The 13,265-nt window shown below is 37.6% G+C and overlaps 1 pseudogene; it reads left to right on the forward strand.

Moving 5' to 3' along the window:
- The first annotated feature begins 4,558 nt into the window (after positions 1-4,558).
- LOC132376742 (nucleoplasmin-2-like) lies at positions 4,559-12,496 on the forward strand (annotated as a pseudogene).
- Positions 12,497-13,265: the final 769 nt, after the last annotated feature.

The raw sequence follows: 13,265 nt of genomic DNA on the forward strand, positions 1-13,265 counted from the left end.
AAAGGGGGACCTAAAATTTCACCACATGGAAAGTTTCTATAATCAGAGGGTTTTCTCTGGGTTGTGCAGGCGGTGGCCCCAAAAGGGGAGAATCATACAGAACGTTTCTCAAAGGGAAAAATCTGGAAGAACCATACCTAGAAAAATGTTATTGTAAGTTAATTTCTCTTTAGGGTGTAAACTGTTTTCTTTTCCTTTGGTTCTTTTACTTATTTTTTTCTAAAGCAATTGCAACTTAATAATTTACTTCAGTGTATGAGAGACTCACAGCTTTCCAAGGTGAGTCTGAATCCTGTGTGCCTTGGTCTGGCTAATTTGTTTCATTTCAACATTGAGAGATGTCTGAAAAGTGTATCAGTGGAAGAACATAATCAATCATTCATAGACTGGTATTCAGTTACTTTATGACAGCCACATAAAGGTGATTCTGTTGTGAGTCTTATCTCAATAAGTAATTTTAGTAAATTAAGTATTTTAGTAAATTAAAGCCAAAAAACAGATGAAGTGCCATTCCCAACCACAGGCATAAAAGAAGGCCAGGGAGCCAGAGGAGAGGGTTTCATGGCTATTGCAGCTTTCAAATTGGAGCAGATTAGAAATAAGGAAGAAGGCACCGCCTCCTTGATCTGAATCAATAAAGTATAGGTGTTCTGCTTAGAAAGTGACTGCAGATAAAAGTGTTATAAATCCAAGAGCATTATGACTTCAACACTTCTCTCAGTTTCTCCAGTTATAAAATAAAATGAGAAATAACTCCCTCTCTCTGCCATCCCTCTGTACCCGCACCATTCATACATATGGAACATATTGTGACTATAGGTTAGAGAAATCAATGATTTTTTTTTTTCTTCAGAGCACTATGTATAGAAGTTGTCCCTGCCGTCAAGTGGCTTATTACACTTTAATCAAGAATACCCTCTGTTCCTTAGGAGTCATGTGCTTTCTACCCAAGTATTTTTAGAGAGGTTTTTAAATCACAAAGAGGATAAAACAGTGAATGCATTTTTAAACTTAATTTTTCATGGTATTAAAATTGTAAGATGTATAAATATATCCCAGAGACAATCAGTTTTTACCTTTAAGCAGCTCATGACTTTTAAAAAAAATGCTTTTAATATCACAAGGTCTATGATGTAATCTCCCTAATGAGATCACTTGATATCAAGTTGCTCAAATGTGCACATGACCTTTCAAATAGAATTCCATCTCTTAATGCCATGAACTGTCACGTAAGTATTCATAACTTGGGATTAAATTTCATATACATTATCTCGGTAGCTACATACTACTAACAAAATAATTTTCAAAAAAAACCTTATTCTTTTGTTTCCAGATATATCTTGATATATTTTTTCTTAAATTGCAGTATCTACAAAGCCCTTTAGAATCTAAAGTTTAGATAATGTCACAAACTATACAAAGGAATTAGTAAGTCTTTCCAGCAGCTGTTCTTCCATTTCCCTTGACAGCATCAGGTGGCAGGCACAGTCAGTAACCAAATCCATTTAATGTTAGGTGTGACTCTGAGAGAACACTGACGAACTTACTGGAGCAGTGGGTCTGATGTTCTGAGGAACGATCAGGTAGCAGAGCCATATAGAGGCTGCATATACCATCCTTGCACCAAGCTTTATTTGATATATGGTTTGAAATTTCTTTGGATAACAACTTGCAGGAAGGGAGAGCAGCTCAGGGAAAAAGTCCTAACATTGCACAGATCTAGATTCAAATTCTCGCTCATCACAACATCAACCCCTCCAAGCCCTGTTTACTCATCTGTAACATGAAAATACAAACAATACCAATTCCACAGCGTTGTTTGAGGATGAAAAGGATATAAATAACCTATCTGGCATAAAATAGAAGCTCAAGAAATGTTAGTCTCTTTCTTCCCATTTGTCTGGGTCATGCTGGTCTTAATAAATATTCAGTTCATTTTCTTTTTTATAAATTTATTTATTTGTTTTTGGCTGCGTTGGGTCTTCATTGCTGCGTGCAGGCTTTCTCTAGTTGCAGCGAGTGGGGGCTACTCTTCACTGTGGTGCGTGGGCTTCTCATGCAGTGGCTTCTCTTGTTGCAGAGCGTGGGCTCTAGGCACGCAAGCTTCAGTAATTGTGGCACACGGGCTCAGTAGTTGTGGCTCGTGGGCTCTAGAGCACAGGCTCAGTAGTTGTGGCACACGGGCTTAGTTGCTCCGCGGCATGTGGGATCTTCCCGGACCAGCTGGAACCCATGTCCCCTGCATTGGCAGGCAGATTCTTAACCATTGTGCCACCAGGGAAGTCCCTCAGTTCATTTTCAATTATAACCTTCTTAGATTCTTTACAGTCTAGTTTATGAGATGCAATTGATAGCATTGTGCTCTGTGTCCTTAATGCAAGGACTGAGTATAGAGTTTCCCTGGTGCTGCTTGGTACATTACCCAGACATTCTACAAGTTCATGGTTGTGTCATTGTGCAGAGTATACAATACACAATCCATCAACATTTTTATGTCTTGTACGGGTTTTTTTTTTGTTAGTTACCACTGCTCTGGGGTTTTGTGCTGATGATCTAAAGCTAATCTCATTAGAATTTTGTAGGTTAAAAAAGAAGCCTCATAGCAATAACAGTCTGCATAAAATAGATTGAACAAGACTAGACTTTTAGTGCAACCTCCTTCCACAGTGAGAGGATATGGATCAGGCAGGGTACCATAAACTCTGATGTGACCATACCATAATGGTCCTCTGGACCTGTTCCATAATGAAGTAGGAAGCCCAGATCTATTTAACAAAAAACTAGTTCTCCCTATAATGCTCAGCAAGCATCATCTACAATTTACATGGCACTTTAATTAAGAAGACCACTACAACGATGAACTGGAATATGGACATTGAAATATAAACTTTCATTCCTCTCCTTCCTTTCTTCTCCCCTTCCTTCCTTCCTTCCTTCCTTTTCTTCTTCCCCTTCTTCATTTCTTTCTTTACAGTTTATCTTTTAACAGAAAGAATAACAGGCTACTGACAAAAACACACATTACAATAAGATGAACTATTAGAGATTGAGGAGGCTAATATCACTGGATATGCAATCAAGAAATTCCTCTAGGTTTAGCCAAGTGTTAGAGATCAGGACTGAGGCAAGCCCAATCTCTAAAATATGCCTGAAATATGATGAAAAATTTATGTGAAGTTCAGCTATTTCATATCATTCAGTTTGCATTTCTTTTATTAAATTTAACTCTAGTATTTTTTATTAACCAATAACTGTGTGTGATCCAATTTTAATAACATCTATGTATCTTCTTTTATATGTATATAGGCATAGAGATATGTCTAGAATAACATTCACTGAAGGTTAGCAATGGTTAATTTCTGAGTGGTAAGAGGGAGTAATTTTTTTGCTTTACTTGTTATGCTTTTCTTAATTGCTTGAATTTTTAAAATGAGCATGTATCTTTTTAAAAAACTCAAAGTCATTATACTTGAAAAAAAGAAAATCATCGAAAACAATGATTTCCCGCTTATCCAGCTTTCGATTAAAAGTGACAAATATGGAATGAGAATTTACATTGTTAAGCTGTTAAATATTAAGAGAAGAAAGGTGTAAATATTGTACTTACCCAGGTGAAACAACAAAATTTAAGATGTAATGTATCAAAGTCAGAAATCACTCAAATTAGACAAGAAAAGGAAAGAAATAAATATTAAGCGTGTGAAATACAAAATACCTTGGTTCTGCTAAGGCCATTTCCTGCTCAATTAAACAATTAAATAAAACATTTACTGTATTATAACACTTGATTACCAGAGATTCTTGGGAGAAAACCAGCCTAGAAAAAAAAAGAAGGTCCCAGGGGCCTAAGACTTGTTCCCCAGCTAGTGCTTGATAGCAGCACAAATGATGTCTTTATTTGTGCTTTATCTCAGTGTTTTTGAAGGAGCCACTTACAGCAGAGTGAGAGGAGTTGCATGACATTAGGAACTTCGTTACTGATCATTAGAGTCAACCTTTGGCCAGAAACTGTCAATGTTATTCCCTGTGGGCAGACATTATCCAGAAATCTCTGACTTCCTAGAGTGAGGTATTGAACCTGAACTTCTTACTGCATTATTGAAATTGTGGTTCTAAAAGAGCATCACTTGCAGGAAGAGTTTCTACAAACAACAGCCAGTCACCAAATGCAAAGTACTGTTGGTTACACCTTTAGATTAGAGCTGTAAACACAGAGAACAATCATATCTTCCCATATAGAATATTCTTTGTGGCTTAAAAACAAACAGTAGATAATACATGGCAGGAGGAAAATTCACTTAGGTAGCAAATTCACTAATTTAAGGTATCTATTTACAAATTTGTTGTGAAACCGAATCATTTATTAAAGACAGATTCATGCCTCTATTTCTTGAAAGTGATAGAAGTTTTACAGTGAACTTAAAATGTATGAAAATCAAATGAAGACACCGATGACTTAAATCCAGGCAAGCCTATTTGTCTTTAAAGTGTAAGTGAAATCCAAAGTGTTGGTGAGAATGTAGAGAAATTGGAACTTTCATACACTTCTAGTGGGAGTATGAATTGGTAAGACCACTTTGGAAAACTGGCAGTATCTCCTAAAGCTGACTGTACACATGCCCTATGACCCAGCCATTCTCCTCCTAGGTATGCACCCAACAGAAATGCAGCAAATGACCTATGAGCATATTTGTAGAAGCACTTTTTCTAATGACCTCAAAGTGTAAATGACCCAAATGCTCATCAACAGTAGAATGAATAAACAGTAGTATGGTCACACAGTGGAATACCGTACAGCAGAGAATGAACAGACTCTATACACCATTGTGAGTGAATCTCATAATGTTGATCAAAAGAAGCCAGACACAATGTAGTACATACTGTGATTCCATTTGTATAAATTATGAAAACAGGCGAGACAAATCTATGAAGTTAGAAGTCAGGATGGTGGTTATCCTTGGGTTTAAAATTGTGAAAGGGGTGAGGGAGATTTCTGGGAGCTGGTGACGTTCTATTTCTTGCTCTGGGTGCTGGTTAGATACATATACTCAATTTGTGAAAATTCAATGACCTGTACACTTAAGATATATGTACTATTCTGTTTATCTGTCATATTTTAATAGAAAGTTAAAAAACAACAATGTAAAAATATTTATTCTTTATGACAGATTTAAATTGCCCTCACTTACTACTATGTCTATAGCTATGAATATAATCAGTATTTGTTGTTCAGGCAATATTTGGTCTTTGACCAAGGTACAGATTAAAAAATTCAAATATACATATGCTTGAAAAATCACCATTTATTTTTAAAAGTGATAGGATTGAACATAAATAGACATAAATTGAATTGCTTTCTCATTTGTCATAAACAACCCAGCCTTTTTCATTTCCCACTTCTGGATTTAGCTGATAATCAGGCAAATCTATGTGCATGGGGGAAAAGGTGGTGGTAATCTCATGAATAATCAATTGTCAATAGTAGCCATAATGAAAAATAAGGACCTGAGTATTAGAAACACCATTTACAGAACACTTTGTTGTAATATTATAGATAAACCAAGTATTATAAGTGAAACAAAGTGAGTAATACAGTCATCTCCCTGAATCAGGCTGAAAAAGGATTTTCACCTGAAATACTGAGACTCAGCTTTCAAACTCAAAAGCCAGACAGGTAACTAGAATAAGTAAAATAGCCCAGATGAAATACAGTGTGGTCTGGTGATGGGGTTTGGGAAAACCATAGAACACGCAAAAAGTGGTTTTCAGAGTCTGTCCCCAGACCAGAAAGGCATCAGGAACTAGGTAGAAATTCAAATTAGCAGACCCCAACCTAGATCAACTGAATCAGAAACTGGGGGTGGAGCCCAGCAATCTGAGTTTTAATAAGCTTGATTCTGACACATGTTCATGTATGAGAACTATTGATTTAGATGTATTCTGATTCAAATTTTTTAAAAAATCATGTGGGTTTAAAAAAAAATCATCTGGCCAGATTTGGCCACAGGCTACTAATTCATAACTTCTGATGAGAATCATATAAGAAACATAAACTTGAATTTTGTATGTCAATTCTATAATTCCCTTTTATAAAATAAAGATAGTATGTGGTAATGCTTGAACCTAAGTTTTCTCCTCCCTAGTATTCAGGCATATCTGGGCATTCCTGGGGTCTGGTGGAGGTGGGCCCTCTGGAATTCTATTTATAAGACAACTCAAGTTGCTTCCAAAGAAGAACTAACCCAGTAGAAGAAAGAACCAAATTACAGAGGTTGCATTAAGGGCAGCAGATGGAGTTGAATATATCTGAGTACATCATGGTGTCTGCCACTCAGATTGTTTGCAGCCCAGCCTGGTGGACTCATTCATTCTTTCAACAAATAGCTATTGAACAGTCTGTCCCTGAGTCCTGTGACCCCAGCACAGCTGTAATATAGGATCTAGTATGAGCTAATGGAGCTGTTATTTTGTTTTGTTTTGCTAATCTTAGGACACAGGGAGTGCAGCTTATCAGTGGTATGACTGTTGATACTAGGACTGTCAACACTTCTGATACCTTGAAGTTGGACTTCAGCCTTGCAGACCTCCTAGCATACAGTGGCAGTGCCTTTGATGAGCAGCGATGACATAGCTTGGAAGGTTGGCAGCAGCTGTTTTTAACAGGCAAGGAGAACTGTGAATACCATTTGGCAGCCTATTCTTGGAGCACACATGCGACATCCCTAGGTACCCTGATTTAGGGGCAGTAGAGGATGAACCCTCTAGCAAAGGTAAAGAAATGCTATTTTGTAGCTATGGTTCTTACTATGTGTAACACGTTACACATGGAAGAACACTGAGTCCTCAATGGAATCTATGACTTTTTTTTTTCTTTTTTGACTTGGCAGCATTTAAAGAAACTACATGTTGCTTTTTGTGATAAGGTTAAAGTATGTGCTTGCAGTGAACAAGGTAGACTTAAAGATCAAATCTCAAACATTTGGTTTCCTTTTTTAAAATAAAGCGCAGCGAGATTATTGTAGGCTTTGGGACATGAGGTTTGAAAAATCACAGCACACATTACTAATTTTTTTTCTCTCTCTCAAAGCATCCCTATAAAATAAAACAATATTGCTGATGAGAGGTTTTTTGGCACCAAGCAGCTTACTGCAAAGGAAAAAGAACTTTGGAAACAGCCACTCCTTTCCTGCCAGAATTTTGAGAGATTGATGACCTTTTCCTTCATTTCTGCAATGCCTATAGGCTGCAGATTTTCAGTAACTTCCTGAAATCCCAAATTGAATTCTATTAAAAACATATTTGTTATTCTACACAAAAAAAATGTTTGGAGACCGCAAGTCTCTGTAAGACCTACGGAATTCCTCAAAGTAACCAGAAAGAGTCAAGAATTTTCCAGAAAGAGTCAAGTAGTTGCTACACTACATTTAACTCAGTGTTTTATGACACCTAATGAGCAAGGTGTGTGGTATGTCAGTATTCCGACTAGATAGCAATACCTTGCTACTGATTTATGTAAAACATATATATATATATGTGTTACAGATTTCCAATTTTCTGGTAGAGCCATATTTTTTTTCTTCATTGCTATTTGTTTGAAACCCATTTTTTTAAGCCCAAGCAAATTAAGAGAGTTATTTTATTTTGATACTTCACTTCTAGCCAACCCAGAGTATCCACAGTGGAATGTAAGTTAGTGGGTGGGGGCAGGGATCAGGAGATTTGAGTTCTAGCCAGCCAAGTTTCCCTGGACAGGTCAGTTCCCGCTTTGGGGCTCAGTTTCACTCTTGGTAAAGTTGGAGGTGGGACAGATTGACCCAGAGTTCTGTGATTAGTCCAAAGTTCTGTGACTAGAGTTCCACATTCCTTAACCTCTTGATTATGAGAGCTCTCCCTGAAGAATCCTAATGACGGATTCAGTATTTGAAGGAGAAAAATTCACCTTGAGAGGACTCTCAGAAGCTATTGATATTACATATTTCTTTTTTTTTTTTTTTTAGAGACAGAGCTGGGGTAATTTTCTGTGTACATTTGGGTACAAGTGACTGGTGTTGTTAGCAATCAAAGGCTTGTTTCTACATTAACTTAATAGAATTTAGTTTCCTGGAATGCAAATTAGTAACAGGAATATGAAACATTTATTTGATTCTGTTTTCATAATGTTTATTTCCTCCATGCCCCCTCCTTCCGACTCCCACCTGGCCTCTTCTCCCTAACCCTTTTTACACATGATTTTATACTTGGATTATCAGCTTAATCTCAAATTCAGCTCTTCTCGCATTACTTTCCTGCTCAAAACCTTAATACCTTTCTGTTTACTGCATTGTAAAATACAAACTCCTCATGGCACACAAAGTCCTGTACCATCTGACGCAGTGCAGCGTCCCATCCCTGTGGCCCATTACTCCTTTTACCACAGACTTTCAAGCTCCCTGCTCTTTCTTTCCATGCCCAGAACTGTTCTGGCTCTCTGCCTTTGGCCCATTGATTCTTGCTTCCTGTTTTCACTTGTTCAGATTCTACCTATTCTTAAAATTTAAGGTCAAGGTTCTGCTACCAGCTTTTCTTGATCTCTCCTAAATGTAGGCAACCTCTTTTTTTCTGAGCTCCCGTGGCAACTTACCTGCATTTCTCTCATAGCAGTTATCACTTTCTACTCTATAAATATATTACAGATATTTATGTTCATATCAATCTTCCTCACTAGATAATCAGCTTTATGAAGTCAGAAGCAATGTCTGTACCATATTTGTAGCCCTCGAAGTACCTGGCATGTAGTAGTTCCTCCACAAATGTTTGTTCGATGAATAAAAAATATCAGAGCAGGGCTTCCCTGGTGGCGCAGTGGTTAAGAATCCGCCTGCCAATGCAGGGGACACAGGTTTAAGCCCTGGTCTGGGAAGATCCCACATGCCGCAGAGCAACTAAGCCTGTGCGCCACAACTACTGAGCCTGTGCTCTAGAGCCCACGAGCCACAACTACTGAAGCCCGAGGGCCTAGAGCCCATGCTCCGCAACAAGAGAAGCCACTGCAATGAGAAGCCCGCGCACCGCAACGAAGAGTAGCCCCCACTCTCCACAACTAGAGAAAGCTGCACACAGCAACAAAGACCCAATGCAGCCAAAATTTAATTAATTAATTAATTAATTTTTAAAAAATCAGAGTTACCATGGGAAATTTCTCCATTTATCTATTATCTATCTGACTATCTATCTATCTATCCTATAATTTTTCAGCCTATTTCTGGTTTCAGTGAGGAAAATCAGGAAAAAAAGAAAAATGAGAAAGGTACAATAACTTAAACCACTGGTTTAGCATGTAATTAATATCTAGTTCCCTTCCTTCAAGCATTTTGCTGTAGTCAGCTTTCAAAAGTGGTTTAGGTTCACATGAGTTTGTATACTGTGATGTTCAAATGTTTGTTAAAGCTGATGCAAATCTATGAAAAAGATCAACACTAACTCTGCAGATGCATCATACAAATTTTAATCTGGTGAGGTGAAGAATTCACTTGAGGCATTGCTACATGTGGGGCACTGAAAAAAGTTGTGGCCTTTTTTTCTTTCTTTGTGGGGGTGGGGCAAAGAACAGCCATTCAATGGAAAACAGACAGGTGACTGACCATAGGGCTCATGATAGATATAGATATATAGATATAGATATATATACACACATACATTTATACACACATATATATTAAAGTGGTTATATATTTATATGTAAATATATAATAATGCTATATATTAATTACATAATATTTATATATTATATACGATATATAAATGTATATTTGTATATATAAAAAAGACTTTATTCATTTCTATACCTTTTGTGATATTTGCCAAGTTTTAGACAAATTCTTTATCTTAAAATTAATCTTGGGACTTCCCTGGTGGTCCAGTGGTAAAAAATCCACCTTACAATGCAGGGGATGTGGGTTCGATCCCTGGTCAGGGAACTAAGATCCCACATGCTGTGGTGCAACTAAGCCTGTGCGCCACAACTACTGAGCTAGCGTGCCTCAGTTAGAGAGCCCACATGCCGCAAACTACAGAGCCCACGCGCCCTGGAGCCTGCACGCCACAACTAGAGAGAGAGAAGAAGAAAAACCCACATGCCACAACTAGAGAGAAACCCGCGCTCCACAACTAAAGATCCCACATGCCTCAGTGAAGATCCTGCATGCCACAACTAAGACCCGATGCAGCAAAAAAAAATTAAGTAAATAAATAAATAATAAATCTTAAAATAATAAAATTAATCTTAAGAGCCTCACATCACATACTTGAAATAAAAGCTTTTATTTGTATATTGGCTTATAATTTTTCAAGTACTTCTACCCTTATTAACTCATTTGATTCTCATGTTTTATTTCCAAACATATATTTTACACCTATTTATAATTGTTCATCCATCATGAAAATGGAAAAATTCCATTTCTTATAAATGCAGTGGATTTGTCTGCTGGCCCTTTATTTGCTTCAGTCTTCTCTTTCTAATATATTTTATCCATATAGCAACAGTTTTCCTGACTTTCTACATCTGTAGTTCTTCCTGTTTCTGATTTCCCAGTCTTTATTTTTAAGATGGTGATTTGTTCTTCATCTTTCTCCTTCCTCTGAGAAAGACCCATAAGTTTTTTCTTTGGAACTGTAATTCATCTCTTCCTTCCCCTTAATCTTGACTGACTCCAAAGATATTTAGTTGTAACCCATGCAATGGTAGTTGCTGCCCCTTATCGTGAACATTTTTATTGGAGAATCATTGTTTGTTAAAACATTTAGTAAGATATTTTTGTCTTATATTTAATATAAACCATATTTATTAATTTTTTCTCTTATTTTCTATAGCCTCAAAGATTGTTTTAATACTCAGATTTATTGTTTATTCTTTTATAAATATACATCTCCTTTAAGAGTTCTTTGATAATTTCCTATCACACTTTTTAGGTCCTCAGTCTTTACATTCCATTGATAATCCTTCATCATACTTCTGGAAAGACATCTGTCTTCTATATTTATAAATCTTTCTTTAGCAGGATTTGCTATTTCATCTTGGGCAGGGTGGAATTTGAAGCTTGATCTCTAATTGTTACATTTTCTTCCCTTTCAGAGTGAATGCCCATTCTTTTTTTTTCAGCCACGCCACACAGTGTGTGGGATCTTAGTTCCCCAACCAGGGATCGAACCTGCACTCCCTTCATTGGAAGCACAGAGTCTTAACCACTGGACCGCCAGGGAAGTCCCGATGCCCATTCTATACTTTACATCTTTAGTGCTATCATATTCCTCTTTATGTCCCATTGTTTTATTATTGTTGGCATCCATTCCTGTTTATATTGCTTATTCTTTATATGTTTTAAATTCCTTTTTTTTTCCCTCACATTCCTTTTTTTTTTTTTGGCCAAATGATGCCATTATAGCTATAACTGCATAACAACACATCCTTTTCATATCTTCCCCTAAAGTTTCTTGGACTTGGCTGGCACTTTCTTGTGAGAGGGTCTACACACCATAACACCAGAAAGACCTATGGTCACATGAAGCCTTAACTAGCTCCCTTCTTTCCTCATTTTTTCCTGGAGAGTGGGGATTGGGTTCATGTGCCAGTGTAACATCCTTACCTATTTTAGCAGTTTACCTGGCACTTTCCTGCTCTTCGTAGTCTCAAAGAGAAAATCGTCATTGGTCCATGCCCAAGACTTTTCTTTATCTAAACAAAAAAGTAGTCTTCCTATGACCTTCCTTTGGTGTCTTAACCCTTCTCTCTCTAGTCCCTTTTCTTTTGCTTACCTTGTACCATTTGATTATACATCTGAATTCTTCAATGGACTGCAAACTCTTTTGAAGACAAACGCTAGATTGTATTTTTTCTACCTTCCACATCCTAATGCTACAGCACAGGTGAAAAGGCAATAACAGTCATGCTCTGGAGCTGTGAGCTAAACCAGTAGAAGCAGACTTGAACCTTTGAACCCCAGAAGCAGGGGAAGCAGGACTGTAAGCTGTTGCCTAGTATGATTTGCTTAGGGAAAAAAAAGCCAAAGAGAAGATGAACCTTGTGGAGATTCTGTCCCCAGCAAGCCAGGAGGACAAGAAGACAAAACCCATCACATCACCACCATCCTACCCATGTCACCATGATGGGATTGGAGCTTTCTCCTCCAGTCACTTTTCAGCTCCAGGCTGGCTCTGGACCTGTGTTTCTCAGGCCAGGAATGTTATGATTCTTCAGACTGTCCTTCAGACAGGAGCCCTGAGAGGAGGAGGAAGTGGAGGAGTAGGAAAAGGAGGAAGAGGAGGAAGATAATGATGATGTAGATGTATCCCTAGAGGAGGAGACTCCTGTCAAACAAGTCAAGAGGCTAGTACCCCAGAAACAGACGAACATTACTAAGGAAAAAAAGGTGGAAAAAGAAGAGAAGCAGTGAGACCCAGTCTTAAAGACAAGAGCCCTGTGAGAAGGGCCAAACCTGAAAAGCTGGGATCCAAGAAATGAGGAACCAGGAATGGCTTAGCTGCAGTGACTGAGAGAGGGTCTGCGAGTGGACCTTCCTTGGAGTGTGCTGCAAACTTAGGGTGCCCCCCCCACCCGAGTCCCCCTCCATTTGAGTCTGAAGGTGATGGAGGTGTTGTGGAAGGTGCAATATAAGAGCCCATCACCCCCAGCTATCTAGTTTCAGCTGCACCTGGAGAGAAGAGCCCTGACCTCAGCGCTATAATAAAGTTTGCTTTGCTAGGAAATTTTTTTTTTAAGTATCCAACACTTAGCACAGTACATTATACATTATAATGTTTCAGCAAAATATTTGTTAAATAAGATTTTTTTTTGTTTCTCTCAAGTTCATCAGGTAGCTACTTCTCACTTTTTGCCATACCACTGGAACTTTTGTCTTACTTTCTTCTCTTTTGCCAGTTTTCTAACAGTATTTCTGCAAAACTGCATTACTGTGGGTACAGGGTTGCATTTTGAATGATGAAAATGTCTTGGATCTAGTTAGAAGTGATGATTGCTCAATACAGTGAAATGTGCTAAACGCAAATGAATAGTACACCTTTTAAAATGTTAATGGTTAATTTATGTTATGTGAATTTCACCTCAATTAAAAAAAAAAACTGCATTACTTGAGTTAGTAACACAAAGAACCACCACTTTGTAAACAGTCTCATTCTTGTCTTTTTATTTTTTAATTTTTTTAAAATCATTCTTATCTTTTAAAATGTTGCTAATACTTCTCTTGCAGGGACCTGGCTCTTTCACCTTTCTC

This window comes from Balaenoptera ricei, chromosome 13, assembly GCF_028023285.1.
Source record: "Balaenoptera ricei isolate mBalRic1 chromosome 13, mBalRic1.hap2, whole genome shotgun sequence".
Classification (NCBI taxonomy): domain Eukaryota; kingdom Metazoa; phylum Chordata; class Mammalia; order Artiodactyla; family Balaenopteridae; genus Balaenoptera; species Balaenoptera ricei.